This window comes from Arachis ipaensis, chromosome B02 (genome assembly GCF_000816755.2).
Source record: "Arachis ipaensis cultivar K30076 chromosome B02, Araip1.1, whole genome shotgun sequence".
Lineage (NCBI taxonomy): Eukaryota > Viridiplantae > Streptophyta > Magnoliopsida > Fabales > Fabaceae > Arachis > Arachis ipaensis.
The window spans coordinates 77,329,306-77,336,597 of NC_029786.2; the positions used below are offsets into that span (position 1 = coordinate 77,329,306).

Here is a 7,292-nt window from a genome sequence, read left to right on the forward strand (position 1 = left end):
CCACCTCGCCGCCTCGCCGCCTCGCAGCCTCGCCACCTCGCCGCCTCATCTGCATTGCTTTCTACTTCTGCATCTTGCTTCTGCTTTCTTGCTTTCCTGCTTTTTTGCTTCTGCTTTCTTGCTTTCTGTTTCTGCTTCTTGGTTTGGTGTTGTTTGGTGTTGTTGCTGTTGTTTGGTGTTCTTAGTGTTGGTGTTGGTTGGTGTTGGTGGTGGTGTGTGTTGGTTGGTGTTGGTAGTAGTTGTGGTGGTAATGTTGGTGGCAGTGGAGGTGGTAGGGTGAGGAAGGTGAAGAGGAGAATGATGATGATGAGGGTATTTTGGTCCAAGAATTCGGGAAAGGATGATTTTAAAGCGTTTTTGAATGTTGAGAATGATTTTAATAACGAAAAAAGGTTGTGGACGATTTTGATTTTGACCCAAGACATTAGGGACGAAAACAATACTTAACCCAAAAAGAAATCATATGACATTATGCAAACATAGGTTATTATGAAAAATACAATAAAAATTTTATGGTATCATATAAAAATAAAAGATTATTCTACTTCGAAAAAAAAATCTTATATAATAACATAGAATGAAATCAAAAGTCTAAAAATGATTGTAGGACTACCTTGAATTCTCTATTAATATATTATAAATAGATAAAATCAACTTCATGAAAAAACAATTTATAGTTATGGATTAGTTTTTGAAGTTTTTCCTATTTACGGAATAAAAACAAGAGAAACAGAAAATATAACCTTTAGATTTCTGGTACATCTCAGATTTGCGACGGTCTTTCCCGCTGCATTTTTTCAACTTTTCCTTCTCTATTTTGATACAGCTTTTTAATGGGGCATTTGATAATTTTAGATAATTGCCTAAGTGCTGTGTTTCTGAATGATCCATCGCATTTTGAAAGAATCATCAATAGTTTCAAAATTAAATATCAAATAGTCTTCCATATGACACTGCAAATCGGTGCAGAATCAAAATAAAACCTAGCAACCTGGTGCTACACCATTGCTGGGAACAACGGATCACAATAGAATTGGAGTAACTTGTTCATGAAAAAATCTTCACAAAAGAACAAACCCTCTTCGGAACACTTAATGGACAAAGCAACAAACTTCAATGATAGTTAAGTTACAGTGGCGTTCAAGGAAATGATCTTACAATTTGAATCACTCAGACTCAATCACCTCATTGATTGAATGCCCACTGTAGGTATACATAGTAAGTAGTAACACCAATATTTTATATAAAAATAGCATACCAATTCTTCTTCCTTGCTGGCTGAAGAAATTCCAAGTTTCCAACTGACTGACAAAATAGAAGACAAGGAAACTCTGCAAATGATGAGGCTCCTCAAATCACTGCTAACTGCTAATACTATATTGATATATACAATACTAGGCTATTTGCTACTAGTCACACCACTTCTGTACTCCCTTCACAGCTCCATCTTCAACTGATTTGATTGCAGAGGTACTGTATCACAATCTAGTTGTTAAATTCAAAGGTAATTTAACAAAAAATAAAAATAAGAAAATCAGATTTAGAATTCCCATGCTCTCATGACACATTTAATAACAGCCCTGTACTTGTCTACGCGATGCAAATGTATTAATTTGAACAAATTTAAGAGTTTTCTAGTTTGTTTGATAACTGCTTGAATGTGCTATCTTATTCATTAGCATCCCCTCCCAGATTTGTTTGTGATCTTCAGTAATGCAAACACAGCTGCAATCCCTATTAAGGAAACCAATGTAGTTTTTTGGTAGGAAAACCGATGAGTTTAAATTGGATAAAAATTTAATGTGCTGTTTCAGAAGATGCCGGTGAAATAGAAGCTTAACCCATATCTACCTGAATTAGCTGATGAATCATAACTCAACATTGAGTTTTCTGGAGTCATGAAATTGGGGTTTTCTTCTTCCCTTCCCCAAACTGGTTGCTGGAATGCATCAAATTGCCATGGTTGCTGATATTGTTCTCTATTTCCATTGTTTGGGATTTCCGGCCACATGAGGGGTGAAGCCATGTTAGGAATGCTACTGTCCATTAGAGATGCCCCCTTTAAGTTGGCAAACAAAATTTTATCAGCAGTTGGAAAGTAAATAAAATCCGAATTGGCTGAAGTGGACCGGTTGCTTCATCTAAAAACGACAAAACCTATGCCAACTCCAACTGAACACTATCAAGCATTATTTTCAATGATAGTTACCATCAATTTATGGAATGGAGGAGCAAATGCAATGGTCTTTTGGTAAAATTTCCCAGAGAAATTTCAATTAGCAACTATGATGGATCTAGATAATTGAGTGCAAGCATTTGTGTTTTACTGAGAAATAATAGATGGAATCTCCCATCTGGAGCCCAAAGAAATATATTTAAATTCTTTTTCAGCAGAATAGACAATGGGGAAAATAAAATCAATTCATAAATACTTACTTCATTAGGCATTATGCTGTCAAGGTTGAAATGAATTCTTGGGTTAACTGCTGCTAGTTTCATTGATAAAAACTGAAACGAGATCATAAGTAAATCAGAATGAGAAAAAGTTTGATCGGTATAACTCAAATAAAACTGCAGAGTGTTCCAATAGAAAGGATCCACAGTTCTTCGCAATAATTTTATATACGTTTACGTTTACAGTTCACTTGGTAGATCAAACATTGACAAAGATTGTTGCATTATCCAGTTAGACTAAGAACCAGATTGCTAACAGCCACTTCTCAATTCTCATTTTGTGCCAAAACAATTTCCTACAATTAGAATGTCAGAGATATCAGAATCTGACCTCCACTTGTCGCTGTAGAGATTGGACATGGTTGATGATTTCATCCAGAACCAATGCTGTGCCTGATATCTGTTAAGCAAACTTTGTCATCTCAGCTAATTTCAACTTAATGGATCAAAGAGAGAAAAAAACATTATAGTCTTTATGCAAACGTGATAAAAAGTAGCACATGAATTAGTAACACTAAGGGATAATTGTATTTAAGTGTCCCAATTAGATTCTTTTCAAATGGTGAAAAACATTCAGCAACTAGATTTATATATTTTGGTTAATACAGACTAGTTTTTCTCATTGCTGCAAAGCGCAATGATCTGTTTTCTGCATCATGATTCAGATAAGCTACATTCAAACTTAATCCTGATTATAACGTCTAAAGATACAGAAACAAATGAAAAGAAGAGACACGTGTAATGATGGGCGAAAATCACTAAGAGTGCAAAATCTTGGGGAGGAATTAACCATGATTCTAATGTTAAAAATTACATTTTGCGACCCTAATACATCAATGTTGCCATCTGATAAATTATCCAGTGTCTCAATACAGACTTGCAAGATAGGATAACTCAAGGCCCTACTTGAAAATATCATTATCACAACAACCCATAGTACAAACTTAAATTTTGTAGATAGAGGTATCTATTGATTTTAGGTGGAACTGATTTTGATCAAGTACAATGTTAAAAGCAAGTTAGGTCCCTCCGTTGGGTAGATGCACTACCAAAGGCATGCATTCTTTCCTCATCCCATTTTCTTAATCACCTAAATGATTGATGGATACCAAACCCGGTGAGATGATGGAACCATCACCATCACAAGCTGGATTAACATTTAAACTTCCCTTTAGGGGACCCATGGATACATATCATAGGGTGTGTTTGGAAACCATCAACATAAAACTTATTTTCACAAAAAAAAAAAGTCTTTTGCAAGAAAATAATCATGTTTGGGTAAAATTTTTTAAACATATTATAATCAAAACTAATAATTTTAAGCTAAAAAACAGCTTCTAAGAGAAAGAAATATTTTAAAAAGATTATAATCCAAACATAAATTGATTATCACATAATCAATTATTTTAAAAATCGATTATACAAATAAAAATGATTGAAATAAGTTTAAGTTAAGTATTTCCAAACACACCCTTAGAGTCCCAAACTTTCAACACACCCAACTATGTGTCTCTCACTTGAAGCCAGAAATCCAGCTAGAAACCTTTCCTCTCGCCCCCACACCGCGACCCTCCTGTCTCTTCTATAAGCCAGAAGGTTGAGGAAAGAAACCAATGAGGATTACCCCAACTGTCCTGTTACACCTCATGTAGCGTATATCTTTTGTCCTTTCCTAAAAAAGAAATTTAATTTGTAGAAAAATAAAAATCACAATACTTCAATTTTAGGGTAACATCCTTGTCTTGATGTGAAACTTTGTCTAGGTTAAGAACAGGTTCTTTCACAATTAACGTCTAAAATCCAAAGTAAGAAATAAATTACTGGGACGAAACCAAATGGACGATGGAGAAATCTTTGCTATTACTTACCTCCAAATCCATGCAACATTAACTGGATATATCATACAGGTATGCTTGGAAATTTTAAAAATTAAAACCTTGATGATTATTTATTTACATAATCAACTATGTTTGTGTGACTCTTGAAATAATAGGTGGTTGAGTCAAACAATTTTAAACGTTTATGTTAAAAAATTTACATAAACAATTTATACATCCTATGTATTATTTGGACTATATAGTAAAATTTGCTTCTGTATGGTAAAATTAATTATTAAAATAGCTTGGGTAAGAATGACTTTATTTCTTCATTCCCAAATATGCTAAAAGGCTAAAGCCTAAAACAGAAAGATCAAGTTGGAATGACAAATTTAACCTTCAGAAACTCTAAGTTGTAAGTTGTAAACTTGTAATTAAATCCAATAATAAAGAAAAGGCAATGCCACACATACGATAAAGAAGGGTTAAAATACGCATTAGTAAATAGTAGTAATGAGCGTTTTTTTTCTTCGTTGCCCCGTACAAGTCTTTTCCTAACTAAGTTCAACCAAAAAAACATACACATGCGTCATTTTTTTTTTGTTTTTTTAATATAGAAACTTTTATTAGAAATCACAAAAATTTATTAGATATCAATGTTTTAGACATATAATTTTTTAAAAATTTTTGTGATATATAAGAAAAGAATATAGCTATGATAATAACAAAAGAGAATAAAAAAAAGAAATTAAATAAAAGAAGAAGAATAAGAAATTAGAGAAGAATAAGAGAAAAAGAAGATGGCACCAACGATGATGATATCGGTAAAGAAGAAGCGCTCAAGAAGTTAAGACGACGACGTAGTTGGAAAAGAAGAAGACGACCACTTTCAGAAAAGACACCCGTATATCTGACTTGGTGGAACTTGCCGGCGTAGCTTCATTTTTTATTTTTATTTATTTATTTATTTTTGAGGTAAAAGCATACACTTTCTTTTTCTTGAAGCTAAAAGTTGACAACGACAAAATCCGATTCGTGCTTTCCTTTCTTAAACCCCGTAACCAGAGACAATTGCACTTTTTCGGAGACAAATTAGACAGAAAATCATAACATAATCATAAAAAAGAAAACCCAAAAAAAAAATTAAATTAATTATTAATTAATACTACTAGTATTTATTAATTGCAACAAGTAGAGTGGTTAAAGAGTAAAAGGGGAATGGACCGACCTTGTTGCAACCGGGGACCAGCTCTTGCAAAAGTTTCATCCGTGCATTTATCTTCTCTCTCCTTGCCTGAAACAAAAGAACATAGAATAGAATAATAAAGAAACTTAGAAAATAAAGTAAATTTAATTTTTTTAATTTTTTAAAATAAAAAACTATCGTTACTAAACCTTTTTGCTAAGCTAAAATTTAATTTAATGACTAAAATTAAAGAAACAGATTACGTTTACCCTCTCTGCTAGGCTATGGCTATCAGTGAGTGGCTTGACCTCGACGAACGCGAACGTGGACGTACGGAAGCTTCTCGCCGTCGCCGGAACTTTCGGCGGCAGCGACACTCTTGCTCTTCTTTGACCTCGCCTTAACCTGCGTTTTTATCACATAACCACCGAATTCGCCCCCTAAATTAGCTCAAAAAATCAGAAACCCTAATTTCTCGGAATGGTTTTATCGATTAGAGCGTTTTTGGAACTACCTTCTTCTCTCGCTCCTTCCTCTTCGCGCCCTTGTTCTCAACCGCAGGATCGCACTGAGTCGAGCTTGGGTTGGAATCGGTCTCCGGCGGCTCGTTTTTTACCTCCGCCACCGGTGGAGCCGGCGGTCCCTCTTCGGCGAACACGGAGAACTTCGCAGCGCGCTCGATTAGGGCGGTGTTGGAAGGGAACGTGAGCTTGCGGGTTCCGTCGATGATGCTCATGATTGAGGGGTAGGGTTTCAGGATGCTGGCGTGGCAGGGCGGTTTTTCGGAACCGGTGGGAGCCTTATCCGGCGAGTGGAGTAGCTTGACGGCCTGTGGCGGAGGTAGCTCGAGGAGCGCCGTGAAGGAGTTCGTGGATTCCGGCGCCGGAGCCATTAGCCCCTGGATTTGCTCGTTGAATTGGATGGAGTCTAGTGCGGCGTGCTCCATGAACTGAGAAAGAGAAACAAACCGAACTGAACCGTAACGAACTGAAAAAGCCCGAACCGGGTCTATTGTTGATAATAGTGGGAAACTCGTGAACCTAGCGTTGTTGGTTGGGTTTTGAGATTTTTTTTGAAGCCTTGTAGTGCTAAAAGGGAAGCATGAGGGACTATGGCGTGTTTGGGAGTAAATGATTATTTGTAACTTGTAAGTGATGCTAAGACTTAAAAAAAGGGGAAAGCGCTTTTAATGGCGGTCAATGTGGTTCTGGGTATGTCTCTCTTTCTTTCTCACTCTAATTGAACTGTCTTCTGTGTGTTTCTGGTCTGTGATTCTCTTTGTGAGATTGGTTCCTCTCCGCCATTTGAAGAACTCTGAAAGCAACGTTGCTATCTGTCTCTCGTCTAGTGCCCATTTATACCTATTTCTTAACAGAAAAATAATATGTCATTTAGTAAATTAAGAATTATTCTTTAAACACCATAGCGATTACCTATTTAAAATCAACGCTAAATAAGTAAAAAAAAAATTGTCTTGACTGTCTACGTGTTAAAATTTTCGGTTACTATATGAATTATCTATGTATTCATACTCTAATTGAAATAAATTTTTGAGAAAAGGATAAATAGGTCGTTAACCTTTTGATTCGCGGACATTTAAGTCCTCAAGGATTTGAAAATATATTTAAGTTTTTGATATTTTTAAAATTTAGACATATCGATCTCTCATATTCACTTGAGTCTGTCAGACCTAATAAAAAAATTAAACGTAACTTCCGTTGTATTGACCCGGTTGACACGGATGTACATGTGAAAAAAATTTTAAAATGGAATAAATTAGACCCAGAGAAATCGATGTGTCTAGATTTTGAAGAGGTCAATAATTTAAATGTATT

The 7,292-nt window shown here is 35.3% G+C and overlaps 1 pseudogene; it reads right to left on the reverse strand.

Moving 5' to 3' along the window:
* On the reverse strand, window positions 1,010–6,806 carry LOC107625478 (annotated as a pseudogene).